Here is a 21,827-nt window from a genome sequence, read left to right on the forward strand (position 1 = left end):
TTACTTTTTAGGTGCTCTACTAGTTATCACAGATCAGGGAGAACATATGATATTTGTCCTTTTTGGGACTAGCTTATTTTACTAAGTATGATGTTGTCCAGTTTCATCCATTTTGTTGCAAATGACAGGATTTCATTTTTTCCTGCTGTGTAGTATTCCATGGTGTACATATCCCATACTTTCTTTATGCAGTCTTCAGTTGGCAGACATTTGGGTTGATTTTATTTATTAGTTATTGTGAATTAAGCTAACTGCACATTTTAACAAGCATAGTCCAGGCCCACAGACTCAAATATCCTTACCAAGGACAAGTCCAAGATTTCCCATCCCATCTAAGCTTCTCAAGGTCCTTTATTATGGATAGAGTGAAATTCAGTGAACCCAAAACAGTGAAGCAATTGGAAAGGGGAAACCAGAGAATCCTCAAGGGAAATGGTCCTGCTGGTGATCACAGCCACAGGGAGAAGGCCAGTATTTGGCTTCAGTCTTCAGAACATTGTTCTTGGTCAGGGGCTCACTGTGGACTTGCTGCAGCATCTCAAGACCTTTGGCCTGAAGGTCAGAATCATTGATCCTCAGGCAGCTCATCATATATGTCAGCCCTCACAGGTCCAGTGATGACTATGTGAGTGTAGCTTGAGGCTACGTAGTACCTGTCCCACTGAATGAGGGTGTTATTGTACACACCAATGCACTGAAAGCACTTGTCATCTTGGCCAAATATTTGCTCCACTTCTTCATCTTCAACAAGAAGATAAACTGGATCACCAAAGTTTGTAGGCACCATCTACCATAGCATCTTTTTTTTTTTTTTAATTTTTTTTTTTTTTTTTACAGGCAGAGTTAGAGAGAGACAGAGAGAAAAGTCTTCCTTTTTCTGTTGGTTCACCCCCAAGTGGCCGCTACAGCCGGCGTTTTGCGCTGATCCGAAGCCAGGAGCCAGGTGCTTCTTCCTGATCTTCCATGTAGGTGCAGGGCCCAAGCACTTAGGCCATCCTCCACTGCCTTCCCGGGCCACAGCAGAGAGCTGGCCTGGAAGAGGAACAACCGGGACAGGATCCGGCGCCCCGACCGGGACTAGAACCTGGGGTGCCAGCGCCGCAGGCGGAGGATTAGCCTAGTGAGCCGCGGCGCCGGCCTACCATAGCATCTTGAAGGGAGTGCTCCATCCCTTGTTCCCCATTGCTCCCACCTACTTAGAACAGAATAGATGTGGGCAATGGGTTGAAGCAAAACTTGGAAAAGTCCACTTTATGATTTTTATATATTCGTCTATATAAAGCATAATTAATTGGGGGAAGACCTAAACATTTGGTCCACTAGGCAATGAAATGAAGATGTGCATGATTTAGTTAATTTGAAATATTAGGGAAAGTGGTAAACAATAAAAATAGTGAGTACCTGGAATAACATTTGCGGGCCTGACCAGGAATGTCTAATGATTTCCTAAACTCTAAGGCCTGTGCACATGCCATCCTTCTGCCTGGAATATTGTGCCTCCACCCACTTTAGAATTGGGTAATTCCTATGTATCCCTCAGCATTCTGCTTACATGTCACACCTCAGGGTGTGGCCCCCAATTATGCCTTATATAGGTGAATATGTAAAAATTGATTCTCATTCTGTCTCTCTTACACACACACACACACACACTCTCTCTCTCCCTTTCACTCTCCCCTATCTGCCTTTCAAATAAATATAAATGAGTAAATAAATATAAAAAAAGAATTTTTAACATGAAAACAAATTTGGCCTGCTACAGATATTAGAAGTACCCCCTGTGGCATTTACTAAGAGGTTTTATCTGTGTGTAACATTATCAGATTCTTTTATCATCATCTGTCTTTCATCTTTCCATTGATACCTCAAGTGATACATGGACTAGGGAGCAGGGGAGAGTGTTTTGTTAGCCTATAGTCAGGCAAAAGACAAGTAATCAATTAAAAGAGAATCTTTTTTTCTCCTTGAGATTTATTTATTTATTTTGAAAGAGTTATAGAGAGAGGGAGAGAAAAAGAGAGATACTCCATCCTCTGGTTCACTCCCCAGATAGCTGCAAGGGCCAGCACTGGGCCAGGCCAAAGCCGGGAGCCAGGAGTTTCATCCGGGTCTCCAACATGGGTGGCAGAGGCCCAAGCACTTGGGCCATCTTCTGCTGCTTTTACCAGGTTAATTAGCAGGGAGCTGGATCATAAATGGAGCAGCCAGGACATGAACCAGTGTCCATATGGGATTCTGGCATTACAGGTAGCAGCTTTATCAGCTGCTATGCCACAATACTGGCCCCTAAAAGAGAATCTTTGCAGCATAACACACTAAAAAGCATTAAGAGCCCTTACTTACCTAAGGCTTTTATAAATCAGCAAGAAGACAAACACCCAAATGGATCAAAGGAAATGCAGAGGCCATATAAACATATGAAAAGTTGCTCAATTTTGCTAGTAGCCTGAGAAATGAAAATTAAAGCAGCAACAAAATTGAATTTTTGCCTCTCTGCTTGGTAAAAGTTAAAAAGATTGATGATTTCCAGACTGAGGAAGGTGTGGACAGTCAGATGCTCAGATTTTTCAGAGTAGGACAGTATATGTTCAAATTCAAAACAGACAGAAAAGACAGCTCTCATAGTAACAAATATTAATATGGCTCTAAAATTTTAATATAGGAAAGGCACAGAGATACCCATCTGTTTAAACAAAACCAAGAATTTGATATACCATTTTATTATTTAAAAAATTTTGAAGACTTATTTATTTTGAAAGTCAAAGTGACAGAGAGAGATCTCCCCAGAAGGCTGCAATGTCCAGCAGTGGACTAGGCAGAAGCCAGGAGCTCCATCTGGTCTCCTACATGGGTAGCAAGGGCCCAAACACTTGGGCCATCTTCCACTGCTTTTCCCTGGCCATTAGCAGGGAACTGGATCAGAAATGGAGTAGCCTGGACATGAACCTGTGCCCTTATGGGATGCCGGCAGCACAAGTGGCAGCTTTACCTGCTATGCAACAATGCTGGCCCCAGGAATTTGGTATTTCTTTTTTTAAAAAAAATTATTTATATAAGGTGAACAATTTCATGTATTTCATATATACAGATTTAGGAGCATAGTGAGACTTCCCACCCTACCCTACAATGAAATAAAATCAGCACATGAAAGAGTTATCTGTACCCCCATGTTTATTCCAGCTCAATTCACAATAGCTAAGATATGGAATCAACCCAGATGCCTATCAACTGATGACTGAATTAAGAATATGTATGTATGTATGTATGTATGTATGTATACACACACACACACACACACACTATGGGATACTACTCAGCCCTTAAAAAGAAAAAATTCTGTCTTTTGCAACAAAATGGATGCAACTAGAAACCATTATACTTAGTGAAATAAGCCAATCCCAAAAACTTAAATGTCATGTTTTCCTTGATCTGTGGTAACTAAGGGTACAAAAAAATGTAATGTATCTGAGTAAAATTGACATTTTGATATTTGATTATTGTTTATAGCCCTTGTCTCTAACTCTTGAGGACCAGTGTTTTTTTCTTCTTAGTATTTGTTGAATTCTTAGTGGAGAGTTGAGCTTATGATTATAAAATAATTTGAAAGTATAATATTCCTTATACTTATGAGTTTATAGAGTAAGATTCCTGCTCTCTGCAGAATTAGTTATTAATTAAACATCACAGTCAATATTTATCAGATGTCACCTAGAAGCAAGGGGCAGTGTCTGACTCACTAAAATTCTCTTTTTGGAGATATATCATGAATATTTAAGAAAATAACTTTCAACCTCTATAGCACTCCTGCCCTAAACAATTTCTAATCTCTGTAAAACTGTATGCCTCGGGGCCAGTGCTGTGGCATAGCGGGAAGAGCCGCTGCCTGCAATGCTGGCATCCCATATGGGCACTGGTTCGAGTCCTGGCTGCTCCACTTCCAATCCAGCTCTCTGCTATGGCCTGGGAAAACAGTAGAAGATGGCCCAAGCCCTCGGGCCCCTGCACCTGCATAGGAGACCCGGAAGAAGCTCCTGGCTCCTGGCTTCGGATCGGCGCAGCTCTGGCTGTTGCGGATAGAAGACCTCTCTCTCTCTCTCTCGCTCTCTCTCTCTGCCTCTCCTTCTCTCTCTGTGTAACTCTAACTTTCAAATACATAAATAAATCTTAAAAAAAAAAAAAAAAGTGGAGGCTTCATCCAACTGCCATATCTCAAAGTGGGCTTATGGGAAGCAATTCAGTTGAACTAGCTGAGGCCACCCCATGTTTCTAGGACAGTTAAATTTCACTCTCTGCTCTCACAAGTCCTAATTGTTTCTGTCTCTTGTAAGAAGGGGAAAGTGCTACTTTAAGCAGGGACTTCCCAAAGCCATTTTCTCTTATTAAGGGCGTGGCATCTTCCTTTCCAGGGAAAAGACCTGATGGGCCTCTTTGAAGATGACTCACCCCATCTGGAAGAAGAGTTCTTTCTACTGCACTGCATTGCTCTGCATAACACAGTGAGAAGTAGCTAAGCTTTTCCTTGGGAAAGGGAGGTGAAAGGCAGGATAACAGGTGAGATTTGAGAGTGAAAGGGGGTATCTCCCCAGAAAGGTCGTGAGCATGCCTCTGACACTTGCTGCTAGGACTCTGGGGGTCCTTAAATGCTACACTGGAGGTCTTCCGATGCATCACAACCCTTCACAGTCCAGCCTCCTGCTCCCTGAGGGCCGGCTTCAGTTATGGAGTTGAGATCCACTCTACAGGGCTGAGGCAGGTGATGGACAAGATGGTTCTTCCCCACAGAGGGCTCCTTTAACGCAGGATCTGAGTCTGCCCCCTCCCTTTGTCTTCACAGGGTCTACTCCCCCAGGAAGCCTTCCCCTTCCTCTCCCTTTCAGCATTTGCTGCATGGAGAACCCCACTACAGAGCTAGAGATGCCTCATTTGAAACTGCTGAAGTTTAACATACTGGGATTTTTTAAGACTCTGAAAGATCCCATTTCTCATTTTAATTTCAAGTTTGGGAATTAACACTAAATAATTGCCTGTTGTTCTCTGCCAGATGATCACTGTTTACCTTTAGATGATGACTGGTTTATCTTTTTTTTTTTCCTTCTTCTCAATTTTATTTAAAAGGCAGGGAGAGAGGGGCCAGCATTGTGGCGTAGATGGTAAAGCCACCACCTGCAACACTGGTATCCCACATGGGCAACAGTTCGTGTCCCAGCTGCTCCACTCCCATCCATCTCCTTGCTAATGCACCTAGGAAAGCAGCAAGAGATGGCCCAAGTGCTATGGCCCCTACACCCACTGGGAGACCCGGCTGAAACCCCCAGCTCCTGGCTTTGGCCAACAGGAATGGGCTTTGTTGTGGCCATTTGGAGCGTGAACCAACAGATGGAAGATTCTGTCTCTCTGTCTCTTCCTCTCTCTATGTAACTCTGACTTTCAAATAAATTAAAATAAACGTTTAAAGCAGGAAGAGACAAACATACAGATAAAAGATCTTGCAGTTGCTAGTACACTCCCCAGGTGCTTGCAACAGCCAGGGCTGGGCCACGCTGAAGCCAGGAGCCCAGAACTCGATCCCTGTCTTCTACATGGGCGGCAGAGACCTAAGCACTTGAGCCATACCTGGCTGCCTCCCAGGGTGCACATTAGCAGGAAGCTGGAATTGAAACAGAACCTTGACCCAGACACTCCTTTATTAGGTGCTGGGGTCCCAAGAGGTGTAACTTTGTCTTCAAAAACAATCACAGATTTCCTCAGGAAAGTACTTCTTTTTAGTTGTTGTTAAAGAAAAATGAAAGAAAAAAAAAAAAATCCCACAGCTGTTGCTATGGCACTTTCTAACTTCTGTGAGTGCCAGATTTCTAATTTAGAATTAGAAAGGATCTTGACATTTATTCTGATTACAGCCCCTCACGTGCATCATAGTGCATGCCCACAGAACCCTGAATATTGTGATCTGGGTCTGCAGTACAAACAATAAGCAAACAGCAAAAAGCAGCCCTGCCCTTAGTAAAAGCCATTAACATTCCAAATGATTGTAACTTGTGTTTGCATTATTTAGGATCACTTGAATACCAGGTGGTAACACCCTGCTAGATAACAGCATTTTAGTTGTTAGAATGGAAGATAAAGTTCAATTTGAGAAATCTAATTTTCTTAATCAGATGTAATTTTCTTTTCATGATTTTCTTTTTTCTTTAAGATTTATTTATTTATTTATTTATTTGAAGGCAGAATTACAGAGAGGCGGGGGGGGGGGGGCGGGGGGGTCTTTCACTCACCAGTTGGCTGCAATGGCCAGAGCTGCGCCAATCCGAAGCCAGGAGCCAAGAGCTTCTTCCAGGTCTCCGACACTGATGCAGGGACCCAAAGACTTGGGCCATCTTCCACTGCTTTCGTAGGCCATAGCAGAGAGCTGGATCAGGAGTAGAGCAGCTGGGTCCCGAACTGCCTGCCATATGGGATGCCAGCACTACAGGTGGCAGCTTTACCTGCTATGCCACAGTGCCGGCCCCCATGATTTTCAATCTAATTGTGCTTCTTAGAGGTACAGTTCAGTTTTTCAGAAAAGCAACATCCTCACACTGGTCTACTTGGCCCTCCCAATCTATGTACTGGGGCATTTTCAATCATGCTAATTTAATGAAGTATATGGCGGGTGGGGGGGGGGGCATCTATATTTTGTTAAGAAGAGAAAAGGTCGGCCGGTGCTGCAGCTCACTAGGCTAATCCGCCTGTGGCGCCGGCACCCCGGGTTCTAGTCCCGGTTGGGGCGCCAGATTCTGTCCCGGTTGCTCCTCTTCCAGGCCAGCTCTCTGCTGTGGCCTGGGAAGGCAGTGGAGGATGGCCCAAGTGCTTGGGCCCTGCACCTGCATGGGAGACCAGGAGGAAGCACCTGGCTCCTGGCTTCGGATCAACGCAGCACGCTGGCCATAGCGGCCATTTGAGGGGTGAACCAATGGAAGGAAGACCTGTCTCTCTCTCTCTCTCTAACTCTGCCTGTCAAAAAAAAAAAAACAAAAAACAAAGAAGAAGAAAAAAGGTCACTTTTTAAAAATGTGCCACATGTTAAAGAAACAAATAATTACTAGCTTAATAAGCTTTGAAATGTATTAAGGAAGAAGACATTCAAAGACTTTTTTTTAACAGGTGAATATATTTGTCAATTCTCTTTATTCTCTAAGCACTCCTTTCTCTGTCCTCTTTTGTGCTCTCTGCTGAAATTACATCTTCACTTGGCTGTTTCTCCTTTATAAAAGGAGAAGCTCAACTTCCCACCAAGGCTGCTTGATCTACTTTCTGTCCCAGTTGGCCTGGAGCAAATGAGATTTTAGTGAGATTCTTCAGCCTCTTGGAAGACCCCAGCCCTTTCTCTTCTATGATCCACTGACCCAGTAGTTCCCAGAACAAAATGGCTTATGATCTAAACCCAATTACCTGGTTTTCTCAACACCATGGAAGAGCCAATTCATCTACACAAAGGTCGGGTTCAACTATAAATTATGTACACATGGTTGAGCATCTCTTCTGTGCCACTAAAATGGATGCAGAATGTTTCCAAATCCAAGTGCTATTGATTTCTGTATGGATATATGCATGCATTATGTGTTGTCTGACAGTGATAGCGTCAGGGTCCACAAGCATGGAGTTCTGGATATTTCCACATGTATAAATATAAATGTCTGAATGTTAGGGTAGCACATATCATAAAAATGGAAATCTGTTTTCCAATTTAAATCTCAAAACAGTTTATATAGGTGTTAACCAGTAATGTTGTTTTTAGGACTAGCTCAGGATAAATGGAGTTACTTCTTGAGGAGCCTGTGATCTAGACAATATGCAGCAAAATTAACTAAGAAAAACCTAGGCTTCTCTCTGTAGGGGAGAAACCAACCTCAGAATCTGCCCTTTGTTGCGCCCACCCAAGCTAGGATTAGTCCAAGTTTTTTTTTTTTTTTTTTTTTTAAACAGAGTGGATAAGATTTAATGATGATCCTGTTGAATTTACTATGTATTATTAAATAATGTACTTTCCCAATATTAACTAAATATTCTTGACTGATGGTAAGGGAGAGAAGGAAAAGAAAACAGAGCTGGAAGGCCATCCAGCTCAGCCCCACGTTAATAAAGGTTTGTGAGCCTGGGCTTTTGACATTGCCTCCAAGGAGGTTACAAAGATTCTGTGGGATTGAAGGAAGATACCTCCCACCCAACTTAAAATTGAGATCTATGACTATACTACATTGTTAAAGTATGCCATGGGTTTTATTTATTTATTTTTAAAGATTTATTTTACTTGAAAGTCAGAGTTACACAGAGAGAGAAGGAGAGGTAAAGGTAGAGGCAGAGGCAGAGGCAGAGAGAAGTCTTCCATCCATTGGTTCACCCCCCAATTGGCTGCGATGGCAGAGCTGCACTGATCCAGCTTCCTCTGGGTCTCCCACATAGGTGCAGGGGCCCAGAGACTTGGACCATCATCTATTGCTTTCCCAGGCCATAGCAGAGAGCTGGATCGGAAGTGGAGCAGCCAATATGGGCGCCCATATGGGAGGCCAGCACTGCAGGCTGCGGCTTTACCCACTATGCCATAGTGCCAGCCCTGGTTTTGTTTTTAAAAAGAGTATTGATTTATTTGAAAGCCAGAGCTTTGGAGGGAAGGGGGAGTGGAGAAAAAGAAAAAGAGAGACAGAGATCGTCCATCCAGTGGTTCACTCCCCAAATGACTGCAACAACCAGGGCTGACCAAGAGCCAGGAACTCCATTCTGGTCTCTCACATAGGTAGAAGGGGCCCAAGCACTTGGGTTATTATCCACTGTCTTCCTAGGAGCAGTAAGCAAGAAGTTGGATGGAAAGCAAACAATGGCACTCTGATATAGGATGCTGATATCACAGGTAGCTTTACCTGCTGTCACAAGCAGTAGCTTAACCCGCTATGCCAAAATGTAGGCTCCATACTATGGATTTTAAAAATCAAAGTTTTGGGGCCAGTATTGTGGCATAGGAAGTTTAGCCGCCACCTGCAATGCCAGCATCCCATATAGGCACCTGTTTGATTCCCAGCTGCTCCCTGCTAATGGCCCAGAAAAAGCAGAGGAAGAAGTGCTTGGGCCCCTGCTACCCAAGTGGGAGACCTGGAAGAAGCTCTTGGTTCCTGGCTTCTGCCTGGCCTGGGCTGGGCTGTCGCAGCCATCTGGGGAGTGAACCAGTGGATGGAAGATGTGTGTGTGTGTGTGTGTGTCTTCCTCTCTCTCTGTAACTCTGCTTTTCAAATAAATAAATAAATAAATAAATAAATTCTTTTTTAAAAAAAATCAAATTTTTGACTATCCTCTGGCACCACTACTTCATGTTTAATTTTTTTTTGTATTAAAGGCATTAATTTTTTAAAATGTAAACATATCAATCACAATTTTCTAAACCTTACTTTAGCATTTTAAAAATGTTAATGTATGAGAAATCTCCAAAAAATGGATGCAGCTTGGGTCTCAGCCCTTGAGAAACCATGAAGTCATTTGGTCAGAGTGCAAATATTTCCATGAGATTACGGGAGCATTTTTATATAAGCCTAAGGAACTATGGTCTTTAAAAAAAATGGAAACAAGGAAATGGTAGACAAGAATGATTTGTATATTGCAAATAAACACTCAGTGCCTACTTTTTTGCCTCTCTATTAAATATTTTGGACTCTTAAAAGTTTTTCGGTCTTACTATTTTTACATGTTAATGCAAGTTAAAAACAGACAATATATGCACCTTAAATCATGATTTCTTAAGATTATTGTTTTTTTAAAGATTTATTTATTTATTTGAAAGGCAAAGAGGCAGAGAGACAGAGAAATCTCCGTCTGTTGGTTCACTCTCCAAATGGCCACAATAGCTGGGGTTGTGCCAAGCCAAAACCAGGAGCCAGGAGCTTCTTGGGGGTCTCACATGTAGGTGCAGGGTCCAAGCACTCAGACCATCCTCTGCTGCTTTCCCAGACACATTACCAGGGAGCTGGATTGGAAGAGGAGCAGCCAGGACTCAAACCGGCACTCATGTGGGATGCCGGCACTATAGGCGGCGGCTTTACCTGCTACGTCACAGCTCCAGCCCCAGGATTAGTCTTTCAAGTCACTAGTTTTCCTTGGTAAACTTTCAGAACATGTGTGTAAAGTTGAGAATGCTCAACTAGTGTACATTGCAGGATGATGAACACGTATTTATGGACACTGAGGCCTGGATTCCTAACCTAAAACCTGATATGTGGAGAATCTTTGAAAGATGAGTGTTACAGAGATGGCTCAAAGGGAAAAGAAGAGACAACTAAAACAATAGGGAGGTCAACTCTCTTGAGTCAGAAGGGGGAAGGTCAGTTCTGGGTAGCATGTCAACAGAGGTCAGTATTTGAATTATAAATATCTTGAAAGGGAACTTCTTCCTTTTGTTTGCCAGTTCCTGAAACTGCATTGTTCCCTGGGGAAGCATTCACAATTGCTTCAGCAAACCCAACAGATTGGTAGAGATAGTCATTCTGTACCCCTTAACAGGTTGAAATAGGAAGCCAGCTGTCCAACTGGAATAGGAATTGGTCCGACTAAAGCTGTTTGGAGAATGAAGAGGAGAAAGATACAAAGGGATCCAAAAGTAAAAGAAGGGCTTGAGGCCAAAGTCCATTTCTGCCACAGGGTTTTACTCAAGTGCTTAAATTAAAGGCACAATGAAAGGAGAAAGGTTCATACTATCAGACCTATCCTGAGGAGCCCAGTGTTCTAAAGGCTAAAATTCAGTCCATTGAGTAATGATGTCACAGTTGTAACTTTCCATGATTCTACAAATGGCAGGTGGGAGGAAGAAAAAAAAATCAACAGCAGTATTCTAAGCAGGGGTAAAACAGACATAGGTAAATAATGACTTACTTCATAGTCACAGAAATATACTTCAAAAGAAATCCTGTGAATGGTCCTTGATGTATTTCAATCTCTATGTCACATCTCAAGATGTCTAGCTTGGTGGGAAGCTCTCTTAGAATGAATACGTGGGGCCAGTGCTGTGGTGTGGTGGGTTAAACCTCTGCCTGTTGCATTGGCATCCCATATGGGCATCAGTTCAAGTCCGGGCTGCTCCACTTCTGATCCAGCTCTCTGCTATGGCTGGAAGGGCAGTGGAAGATGGCCCAAGTGCCCTGTGCTCGCATGGGAGATCTGAAAGAAGCTCCTAGCTTCAGATCAGCTCAGCTCCAGCCATTGCAGCCATTTGGGGAGTGAACCAACAGATGGACGACTTCTGTTTCTCTCTCTGCCTCTCTGTAACTCTTCCTTTCAAATAAATAAATAAATAAATCTTTTTTTTAAAAAGGATTGAATATGTACTCTGCATACAGAATCTCAACTATTCCCCCACACAAACACTGAAATGGGGATTATTACATTTGAAAAGAAAGCTGACTTCATGTAAAGTCATTGGCCCATAATGGACATGTGAGATCATTGGCCCAAAATTGGGTGGGTTGAGTGAGAAAGTTTAAATTTAGATCCATATGACTAAAATTCTTGCTGTTTCTACACTGTCATCCTGTGTCAATTTTAATGTGACTTTACTGCTTACAAATTAGCCTGATTCCCCCTTTCCTTAAGGATAACCACCCTTCAATCTTGGAATCATATTTGACCCTTGTAGTCAACCATTTTACCAACAATCGTTGAACATCTGCTGAGAGCTAGGCATTGGGGTTAAAGAAAGGCAATTCCTACCATCAGTTCATTCTTGGAAACAGCTGCAAAACGGTACTTTAAAAAAATATATTTATTTATTTATTTATTTGAAAGGCAGAATTACAGAGAGGCAGAGGCAGAGTGAGAGAAAGAGGTCTTCCATCCACTGTTCCACACCACAGATGGCCGCAATGGCCGGAGCTGTGCCGATCTAAAGCCAGGAGCCAGGAGCCTCCTCTGGGTCTCCCACACGGGTGCAGGGACCCAAGGACTTGGGCCATCTTCTACTGCTTTACCAGGCCACAGCATAGAGCTGGATTGGAAGTGGAGCAGCCAGAACTCGAACCGGCGCCCATATGGGATACTGACACTGCAGGCGGCAGCTTTGCCCGCTATGCCACAGTGCCGGCCCTGAAGGGTACATTTATCATGTATCTATTTTTTTTTTCTGTGTCCTCCTGGTATAGGCCCTCACTACCTATTGTTTGCCTTAAAACTGGTATCTGTATGGGTGCTGTGGCTCAGCGGATTAACACCCTGACCTGAAGCGTCGGCATCCCTTATGGGCGCCAGTTCTGGTCCTGGCTGCTCCTCTTCCAATCCAGCTCTCTCCTATGGCCTGGGAAAGCAGTGGAGGATGGCCCAAGTCCTTGGGCCCCTGCATCTGCATGGGAGACCTGGAAGAGGCTCCTGGCTCCTGGCTTTGGATCAGCGCAGTTCCTGCTGTTGCAGCCAATTGGGGAGTGAACCACTGGATGGAAGACCCCCCCCCCCCCCCGCCTCTCGTTCTCTGTGTAACTCTGACTTTCAAATAAATAAATAAATCGTCTTTAAGAAAAAAAAACTGGTATCTGTTATTGGTCAGGGGCACAAAATAACTACTTACAAAGTTACAGACAGGGTTAGAATTTTTAAAAGTAATAGTGGAACTCAGAATAGCAACAGTAGGAAGCCACGATCGTGCCTAGGGCCACAGTATCCTGGGAGTCCATAACAGGCAGGAGTCTTGCAGGAGCTGCCACCCCCTCAGAGCTGGAATTGTGGAGTGGGACAGCAGGAAACCGACTTCCCATTTATCCTGTCTTCTGATCTGCTAGAACCTCTGTTTAAGTCCCCATTGGAGGTTAGGGGGTTGTTGCCTCAGTGCCGGTGGGATAATGGAATCTCGTTTGCTCTCTGCCGTTGTACAGAGAGCGTTTTTGAGAAGCTCTGTAAATGGATAACCTTTTTAATGCTATGAGTGGGCTGAAGCTAAATGCCACTTTTTTTCACAGATGAATTATTGAGCACCCTGGACAAATCCAAAGCTTTTTGATGTATAAAACTTTATAAATGGTACTATTCCATCAGTAGGCAGTGTGTGACACACTCGTTGGGATGGGGGAGTGTGCTTTGTGCCCAGGTCTTTGGATTGAATCCGTCACAGTGTGCTGGTTAGGAATCATGCTCCAATAAAGGAACATCAAGATTTTTTTTTTTTTAAAGAACCTCTGTTTAATTCAGTTAGAAGTGAGAGAGCCGGGGCCAGTGCTGTGGCACAGTGAGTTAAACCACAGTCTGCAGTGCCAGCATTCCGTATGAGAGTCCCAGCTGCTCCACTTGTGATCCAGCTCCCTGCCAATGCACCTAGGAAAGCAGTGGAAGATGGTCCAAGTCCTTTGACCTCTGAACGTACGTGGGAGATCTGGAAAAAGTTCCTGGCTCCTGGCTTCAGAGTGGCCCAGCCCTGGCTGTTGAAGCCATTTGGGGAGTGAACCTGTGGATAGAAGATCTCTCTCTCTCTCTCTCTCTGTCTCTCTCTCTCTCTCTGTCTCTCTCTCTCTCACCTTCTCTCTCTGTGTAACTCTGCCTTTCCAATAAATAAATCTAAAAAAAAAAAAAAGAAGAAGAAGAAGAAGAAGAAGTAGCAACAGCCAGGGACCAGACCCAGATCTACAGGGTCCAGACTCCCTATGAAAGGAAGTGGGGATCAAGTAGGGGTAACAGGATCATCAGCTATCCCTCTGTATACACCCACTAAATGTGTAGTCCGCATCAGGTATGCTGTCTACAATGGTGAGCAGAGCGCATCTCCTTTCCTTCATGGAACTACATTTGGGTGGAGGCTGATGAAAGAAACCAAATAGAACACTACAAGTCCAACACAAACATATGATCCTAGTCAGTGCTGTGGAATTGTAAACTTAAAAATGGTTAAAAATCACAAATTCTATGATATGTCTGTTTTACAGCATTAAAAAAAAATCAGTGGCACACTTGGTTAATCCTCTGCCTGCGGTGCTGGCATCCCATATGGGCGCCAGTTCTAGTCCCGGCTGCTCTACTTCTGATCTAGCTCTCTGCTGTGGCCTGGGAAAGCAGAAGATGGCCCAGGTGCTTGGGCCCCTGCACCTGCATGGGAGACCAGGAGGAGGCACCTGGCTCCTGGCTTCAGATCGGCGCAGCTCCAGCTATTGCAGCCATTTGGGGAGTGAACCAGCGGAGGGAGGGTCTTTCTCTCTGTCTCTTTCTCTCACTGTCTTTAACACTACCTGTCAAATAAATAAATAAAATCTTTTAAGAAATCAATGGCTAGGGAATTTGGAAGAAAGCAAGAGAGTGTGGCATGATGGAAGCCAAGGAGAAAAAAATGTTTGCAGAGAGAGAAAGTAGTTCAGAATGGAAAGAAAGAAAGATAAATAATGACTTTCATAAGAACTGGCCAATGGAAAGAAGGTAGGAGATGCTAGACACAATGGTTGAAGACTAAGTGGCTGAGTTTGACCTTGAAGAGGAAGAATGAGATGAGGTAGGGCTGAAGGAGCCCACAAATTGCAATTTTTCTTTTGTAAGATGAGGCAGTTGAATATGTTTAATGTGAATGGAAAAGATTTTTTTAATGTGCTTTCTCTCTCTTTTTTTAAAGATTTATTTATTTATTTGAAAGTCAGAGTTACAGAGAGAGAGAAGGAGAGGCAGAAAGAGAGAGAGAGAGAGGTCTTCCATTCGCTGGTTCACTCCCCTGCTGGCTACAATGGCCGGAGCTGTGCCAATCTGAAGCCAGGAGCCAGGAGCTTCTTTCGGGTCTCCCATGCGGGTGCAGGGACCCAAGGACTTTGACCATCCCCTACTGCTTTCCAAGACCATAGCAGAGAGCTGGATTGGAAGTGAAGCAGCACCCATATGGGATGCTGGCACTGCAGGCAGCAGCCTTATCCACAGTGCCATAGTGCCAGCCCTGAAAGATTTTAATTTCAAAAGAGTGGTTGGGATGAGTATTTGGTGCAGCAGTTAAGACACTGATTGGGATGCTCATATCCCACATCTGAGCGTGTGGGTTCGAGTCTCCACTCCAGCTCCTGACGCCAGCTTCTTACTAACACGTACCCTGGGAAGCAGCAAGTGATGGCTCAAGTGGTTGACTCCCTGTCACTCACATGGGAGACCCATATTGAGTTCCCAGCTCCTGGCTTCAGCCTGGCCCAGGCTCAGCTGTTGCAGGCATTTAGGGAGTAAACCAGCTTACATAACATCCCTCTCCCTTACCCTCTCCCTCTTTCCCTCCTTCTGTCCCTCTTTCTCTCCCTCTCTCTTTTTCTATATCAAATTAAAAAGGGGGGCATTATAGATGAGTAAAGGGATGCTCAAGAGTAAGGTGTTGGAGGCAGGGAAGCAGAAGGCAGAAATTGGCCCAAGGCAGCAGGAGGAATCCACTACTAAAACAAGAGAGAGAGGAAAAGTGAGGGCAGTGGGAAGTGGAGGGGATTCATTTCTCTTTGTAGAGTGGGTGGTGAGGGGCTGCAGAGGGTGGGAGGGTAGGGTGAATGGGAAGGTTTGAAATCATCAGGTGGAAATGTGAACAGAAGAGCAGAGATGGTTTGTCAGCCAACTCAGAGCTCTTTGACTATGGACTAGCAGTTTGCTCTAGAGTGTGAATTTCTCCATCACCACTCAGTTACCAGAGTCGGACATGGAGAAAGCACAGAAGGAGACTCATCCAGGGTTAGGGTCCTCTTGGATGGAACAAAACAAAAGTGTAGGAGAGTTTAAGGTTGAAGAGGCAGAAGCCCTGGGGAGTGTTTCCTTACCGAGAAGCTGTTCCAGGGGACCTAGGTTCTGGAGGTGAGGGAAGAGTGACCATCTGAGTCAGGGTTTAGGAAGTGCAGAGCATTGCCATGTGTACACACAGATGCCAGGAAAGCCATGAGTCCAACCATGTCCCTCCCTCTGAATCTATTCTTTTAGTTAGTCTGAGCTTTCAGTTCAGAAACCTTCCCCAGTGGGTTCCTAGCTGAGTATAGCCTAAGCCTGCATTAAAAGCCTTCTCTAGTAGGGCCCTAAAACAGTGCTTACAGACATATCTCAATGACATACCTCAAAGTGTCCATCTCCTGCTCCTCTCAGTGTACCTACCCAGTACTGAGCGGAACTGGACCACAGATATATCAATTGCTTTCCACCTCTGGGACATTGCTTATGTAGTTAGCTCCCCCAGGGTTACCCTTTCCATGACATAACTTACTCCTTTATCAGTGATCTAATGATACTTAGTGCACATCTTCATTACAGCCCTTGTCACATTTTATTGTAATTTTTTGTGTAACATTTGGAGGGTATCTGTTGTGATCATCTGCCAGACATTCCTTCCTCCATGTTCTCTCCCTTTGTTTGGTAACAGTCTATCCTGCAGTTAGAGAATTGCCCCTCCTTCACTCACTGTAGATTTGTTGTGGCTCCCAAATATGGCTCCAGACTTCCATGGCTGTAATTATGGGCACCTAACTGAAGCTAGGTCAATCAGCATCTTTCCATGCACATGGAAATTGGGGAGAAAAAAAAAGAATCTCTTTGGGTTCACTAGCTAAGATGAATTAAGCCAGAAGTTGTATGGAGTGGGTATGTTTAGCCTAGTGGTTAACACTCCAGTTAAGATGTCCACACCCCACAGTGGAGTACTAGGGTTTTATTCCTGGCTCCTGATTCCAGACCCTAGGAGTAAGCAGTGATGGTTCAAGTGATTGAGCCCCAGCCACTCATATGAAAGACCTGAATTGAGTTCCTAGCTTCTGCCCCAGTCTAGACCTGGCTGTTGTAGGCATTTGGGAAGTCAACCAGGGTACAGGGACTTTCTCTGTCTCTCTAGCTCTCTCTCTCTCAGAAGTTTCCTATGGCCAATTTCAACACCATGACTTCTAACCACTACCACATTGTAATGGGGAAGAAAGAAGAGACCCAAGCAGGGATTATATTGTTTGAGTTCCCAGATCTACTTATGCCTGTGGCAGCCTCCTCTTGTCAGTTGTATGAACCAACCAAGTGCCTCTTTTGCTTAAGCCAGCATGAGAAGGTTTTGTTAACTTGACCCCAAAAGGCTTTGGATGAATACATGTATTGTATCCCTTATTGGTCTCTAAGACTTCTACTACATGCAGACTTTGCATCCCAGCAACTAGCATAATGGGTGCTGTATAACATTAAATAACCGTTGGAATACTAACAATCACTCCAGAGCAGATTTAAATTTCATAAAAAGATTTATTCAAATTTATCCCAATAGTTTATCCAAACTATTAGGATCGTTCCCAGCACCACAAAGTAAATGCTTGTGACTCCCAGTGGCGCTTTATAGACTCTGCTTCGTGTTTTAGTTATTTGTGCTGTTGTCCTTCTCTCCCTGCCAGATGAATAGTAAGCTGGATACAAGGCTTACGTCTGCATGACAGGTGCTCAATAAAAGTTAATTATTCTAAATTGGACTCCTGTGTGCCAGTTGTGCTGAGGAAAGAAAAAAGAGATGAGACTCCATTTCTAATCTTGAGGCACCCTCAGCATATGTTCAACAAATGATGTTGTGACTTGCCTTGGCCTGAACAGAAAATGAATAATAGAGAAGAAAGAAAGAAACATATATCCTTTATGGAGAAACGGAGCGGAACAGGATCAGGAACATTTTATTAATAGATTAGGAGCCAAATATCCTGGAAATAGAAAACCGCTCATAAACAAAGTCAGACACAATGTTTCACTGAACATAATTTAACAATCTTGGGGTCATTAAGTCCTTTTTTCAATCGTCTCGAAACTTCTTTCCAACTAAATAGGGGTAAATTAATCTGATCCTCTGTGTGTGTCCAACCCTGGTGGAACACAATGGCAGCTTCTCCAGAGAACACGTGATGAGGTCTACAGCATTCCAAAGTGGTTCCAGCTCTGAAATTTGGGATCTTCAGATGTTCTGGGGAATACCTGATTGATGGACAGTGAATGACTCAAAATTTTTCCCCTAGTGTGTGATTATATGCAGCTTCCTCACATTGTTTCCTCTTTAAGCATACCACAAAAACTTAGGAGTCCAAATTGAAGCAGAAATTTGTGCAAGAGACCAGGAATCTCAGTCTAATCTTTGGACAGCCTTGGGAGAATCAGGCAAGAGGCATTGGGGCAAATATGTCAGAAGTGATTATGTCTTCTCAGCAATGTTGGCCTTGTTCAGTGTCCTCAGTCACCTGATAGCTTTCCTGTTGCAGTTAAGATAGGCCATTGGTTGGCTTCTTGCTGAAACATGGCCTTACAAGGTGGTAGTGATGAAGCTCTGGGGAAACTGAGTCATATGCTCCTGAAAGCACTTCCCAGAGGGTCAGAAATTTAGTCCTTCTGGGACTGACACTGAAGTACAGCAGGTTAAACTGCTGCCTGCAACACCAGCATCACATACGGGTGCCAGTTCAACCATGGCAGCTCCACTTCTGATCCAGCTCCCTGATTATGTGCCTGGAAAAGCAGCAGAGGATGGTCCAAGTGCTTGGGTCCCTGCACCCACGTTTGATACGTGGGAGACCTGGATGAATCTCCTGGCTCCTGGCTTTGGCCTAGCCCAATCCCAGCCAATGCGGCCATTTGGGGAATGAAACAGTGGATGAAGATTCTATCTCTCTCTGACTCTCTCTCTCTCTGTGTGTCTTCCTCTCTATAAGTCTGACTTTCAAATGAAATGAATAAATCTTTTTTAAAAATTCAGTCCTTCTATCCTAAAGAAATAAGTCAAAAACTTTATGCACAAAAAGATAAGGATTTTTTTTTGTTATGTTATACTCTTTTACATAGCTTGAATTTTTCATAATACATATGTTTTATTTTTAGAGTAAAATACGCATTTTAAAATTATTGCAGCAAGTAATTCATCTGGGACACCAATTTTTGGTTCTGTGAAGGTAGAAGGCAATTTTTTTTTTCTTTTCCTTTGCCACTGTATCACTATCATAGAATTTAAGACATTGAAGATGCTGAATAAATATTTCTGAATGAACGTCCAAATAAACTTCTTGACTCTTGTCAATATATTCTAATTTAAAAAGTGGTCTTGATCATAAAATAAGAGAGAGATGGGTCTTTGGCACGGTGATTTAAACCACTGCTTTGGTTAACCACATCCTACATCAAAGTGCCTAGGTTAAAATTCCAGCTCTGATTCCAATCCAGCTTCCTGCAGATGCATACCCTGGGAGGCAGCAGGTGATGGCTTAAATACTTGGGGCCCTGACACCCAGGTGTGAGACCTGATGGAATTCCAGGCACCTAACTTTGGCCTGGCCCAGCCTTGGCTGTTATGGGCATTTGCAGATGGACAATATTTCTCTGTCACCCCCTCTCTCTGTTGCTATGCCATTCAAATAAATGAAACTTTTCAAAAATGTATATAAATCAGGGAAAGGCTAACTTATAGAATATCAGAGTCTTCAGAGACAAGGTAGTCTAGAGTTTTCCAACTCTCATATAGTGTTCATTAGTGATTTCTAAAATCAAAGTAGTGAGTCATGATGAACATTTTTTTTTTAAATAAGTAGAATGGAATTTGGAAGAAAAATACTGAAATACATGCCATGGCTTGAGTATGACTTAACTGTGTGCCCCAGAGGTTAGTGTGCCAGTGTGCAAGTATTGACATGGTGGAGCCTTCAGAGGTGGGGCCTACCAGAAGGTGGTCAGGTCATGGGATCCCTGCTGCTGGAATGGATTACTGCTGGTCTTAGAGAGTGGATTAGTTCTCCTGAGGATGGGCTGTTATAAAACAAATTTGATGTCTTGCTTCTGTTTGCTTCCTGTGTCACCCTATGCATGATCTCTTCTGTATCTGCTCCCACCATGATGATACCACCCTCCATAAGGCCCTAACCCAAGCCAGGTAGATGCTGGTGCCATGCTCTTGAAGTTCCAGAACTGTGAGCTGAATAAACTCCTTTGTGTAAAGCACCCAGCTTCTGGTGTTTTGTTATAGCAACACAAAACAGACCAAGACAGTACATTTAATAAGGGTACATATTTATACACCATGTGGTGATATAATGTGTGTCTTAACTGTGGGTTGTAGTCAGAAAGTTTGAGAGCCACTGATCTAGTCTCATTTACACACACACATACACACACACACACCTCTACCCTGCTCTCACCATAACAAACCACTTTCAGTTCCTCAGAACACCATACTGTTTTATAATCAACAGGACCAGCTAATTATTATCCCCTCTAATTAGAATGAACTTACTTTTTTCTCCCTGTAGCCTCCCAACTTACTCTTTTTTTTTATTAAACTTTTATTTAATGAATATAAATTTCCAAAGTATAGCTTATGGGTTACAATGGCTTTCCCCCTCCCATAACTTCCCTCCCGCCCGCAACCCTCCCCTTTCCCACTCCCTTTCCCCTTCCATTCATGTAAAGATTCATTTTCAATTCTCTTTATATACGGAAGATCAGTTTAGTATATATTAGGTAAAGATTTCAACATTTTGCCCATATAGCAACATAAAGTGAAAAAACTACCATTGGGTTACTAATTATAGCATTAAATAGCCAATGTACAGCACATTAAAGATAGAGATCCTACATAATTTTTTTCAAATTAATTAATTTTCTATGCCATTTCCTTTTTAACACCAGGTTGTTTTTTTTTTTTTCATTACCAATTCTGTTTATATACAGAAGATCAATTCAGTATATAATTAGTAAAGACCTCATCAGTTTGTGCCCACACAGAAACACAAAGTATAAAAATACTGTTTCAGTACTAGTTATAGCATCACTTCGCTTTAGACGACACATTAAGGACAGATCCCACATGGGGTGTAAGTACACAGTGACTCCTGTTGCTGATTTAACAATTTGACACTCTTGTTCATGGCGTCAGTAATCTCCCTAGGCTCTAGTCATGAGTTGCCAGGGCTATGGAAGCCTTTAGAGTTCGCTGACTTTGATCTTATTCCGATAGGGTCACAGTCAAAGTGGAAGTTCTCTCCTCCCTTCGGAGAAGGGTACCTCCTTCTTTGATGGCCCATTCTTTCCACTGGGATCTCACTCACAGAGATCTTTCATTTAGGTCTTTTTTTTTTTCCATGATATCTTGGCTTTCCATGCCTACTATACTCTCATGGGCTCTTCAGCCAGATCCGTATGCCTTGAGGGCTGATTCTGAGGCCAGAGTGTTGTTTAGGACATCTGCCGTTCTATGAGTCTGCTGTGTATCCCGCTTCCCATGTTGGATCTTTCTCTCCCTTTTTGATTCTATCAGTTGGTATTAGCAGATACTTGTCTTGTTTGTGTGATCCCTTTGACTCTTAGACCTATCAGAGCTATCAATTGTGAGCTGAAATTGATCACTTGGACTAGTGCGATGGCATTGGTACATGCCATCTTCCAACTTACTCTTAAAACTGATACTCAAGTATTTTGCCTGTGAACCCTCCCGTGACCCATCTAAGCAGAGCTAGACTCCCTCCTGTGTGCTTGTACCTCCCCTTGCACTTGACTGCACTGGATAGTGATCACTTCCAAAGGTGTCCATGTCTTCTGACATGGACTCCTCACAGCAGGAATTGTGTGGTCCTCACTTCAGTGTTACCCAAATAATGCTCATATTACTAATTTCATGACCACCACACAGTTACAGGAAAAAGCTTTTATAAAGAATGAAGCAGCCCTTTATGTAATGAAATAATCTAAAATCAAATTTCAACAGGAGGCTGGCGCCGTGGCTCACTAGGCTAATCCTTCGCCTAGAACCAGCACACCAGGTTCTAGTCCCGGTCTGGGTGCCAGATTCTGTCCTGGTTGCCCTTCTTCCAGTCCAGCTCTCTGCTGTGGCCCGGGAGTTCAGTGGAGGATGGCCC

The 21,827-nt window shown here is 43.4% G+C and overlaps 1 pseudogene; it reads left to right on the top strand.

The window, feature by feature from the left end:
• Positions 1–432: 432 nt before the first annotated feature.
• The window catches only part of LOC133758168 (large ribosomal subunit protein eL6-like), a 67,090-nt pseudogene continuing 45,695 nt past the window's right edge, over positions 433–21,827 (top strand).

This window comes from Lepus europaeus, chromosome 4, assembly GCF_033115175.1.
Source record: "Lepus europaeus isolate LE1 chromosome 4, mLepTim1.pri, whole genome shotgun sequence".
NCBI classification, from domain to species: Eukaryota; Metazoa; Chordata; class Mammalia; order Lagomorpha; family Leporidae; genus Lepus; species Lepus europaeus.